Source organism: Schistocerca americana, chromosome 5, assembly GCF_021461395.2.
Source record: "Schistocerca americana isolate TAMUIC-IGC-003095 chromosome 5, iqSchAmer2.1, whole genome shotgun sequence".
NCBI classification, from domain to species: Eukaryota; Metazoa; Arthropoda; class Insecta; order Orthoptera; family Acrididae; genus Schistocerca; species Schistocerca americana.
Genome location: NC_060123.1, coordinates 363,876,190 through 363,877,636, shown reverse-complemented (window position 1 = coordinate 363,877,636; position 1,447 = coordinate 363,876,190). Strand labels below are relative to the sequence as shown.

The window sequence follows — 1,447 nt, the reverse complement described above, 5'->3', positions numbered from 1 at the left end:
CTGGGTGGAGATACATCAGAGAACGTGCTCAGTGGAGACTGGTTCAAAAATTGTCCTGCAGCAGAGCCATTGCACAGGCCAAAGAGTTTCCTCATACATCACACAATTGCTGCTAAGTCACCAGAGAGGACGCCCCCCCCCCCCCCCCCTCTTCCCTCCCCTCACTGTGCAGAATGTTGTTGGTGTGGTTCATGTTACTTCCAGACATAACCGCTACACCACGGAAACGACGGTTCTTTTCATGTACCACCCGGAGACTCGTAATAGCAACAGTTTGTCTTCTGTGTTAGCAAGGGCATCGGCTATGAGCTCCCTCCGATTCGTGAAGTTCCTGTAGTAAAAGACGTCGATGGAAACAATCCAACCGCGACAGACAGGGAGAACGCTGGCTGAGCTGCAGCCCTACATTGTGAGACCATCAAAGGTGGCGTCATTCACATGCAGTGCGTTTTCGGAACGAGTAGGCTCGTTGGTCTAGGGGTATGATTCCTGCTTCGGGTGCAGGAGGTCCCGGGTTCAAATCCCGGACGAGCCCTTGCGTTTTGTACAACGGTGTGGTAACAAATCGCATGGCGGCGGCTGTTTCGCGCATTTCCAGGCCTCCAAGTCAGCGCTAAAATCCGACAACCAGTTCTGAAACCGTTTCATGTTTCATTTGAGCCATGTGCACCCTGCTGATGGAACGTTTGAAGTTGATTTAAATGGTCACAGTAGAGATCGTAGCAAGTGTCTTGCTGAGTGGGACGAAAACGGGTTTCCGCCCGCAATCGAGCCGGGGACCTTCTGCGTGTTAGGCACGGTGCCTGGGCTCGGCGGCAGCTGCTGCTGCTCTTTCCTTCCTTACGAGATACCGTCGATTCGCGCAGTCGTTATTGCAAAAGATGTCACCAAAAGCAATCGCCTCGTTAGCGGCACGGTGCCTGGGCTCGGCGTCCATGGTCCATGTTGATTTGAGTCTGTTGACCTTAAATGTAGTCATGTTTCCATGCAGTAAAATGTCAAAGGTGTTGTCACTTCATCTAATCACTTTATGTGGACCAGAGTAGGGTGGGCGTAATGCCAATTAGACAGTATTATCTTGAAGCGTGATGTGGGTCCAGTACTGCAGAACTTTATGGATGAAGATTTTCTGAGAGTCATGCACCTGCAGGATCAGAATCTTAAGGTGCACGATGTGTTGTGTGACTCTCTGGATGAGCTGCTGTACTTCTCTATCTGCAGGCAATTAGGACAGTTCTGTGAAGTCTGTCAGAAGAATGAATGGTTCCTTATAAAGGATTTCCATCAGAGATGTGTGGAGTTCTTTATAAGTTGAACGTGCACCTAAAACAACCTATGGCAGGGAGTCTGTGCATAACCCTCCATGACAAATGAGACCTGATTTAAGCGTATGATGCCAGCACTCTACCAGTCCATTCTTTTGTGGATGGTAAGCAGTTGTTTGGAA

At 49.6% G+C, this 1,447-nt stretch overlaps 1 non-coding gene across 1 annotated transcript; it reads left to right on the top strand.

Annotated features, from left to right (window-relative positions):
* Positions 1 to 463: 463 nt before the first annotated feature.
* Trnap-cgg lies at positions 464 to 535 on the top strand. Its single transcript has one exon. It is a non-coding gene; the product is annotated as a tRNA-Pro (tRNA).
* Positions 536 to 1,447: the final 912 nt, after the last annotated feature.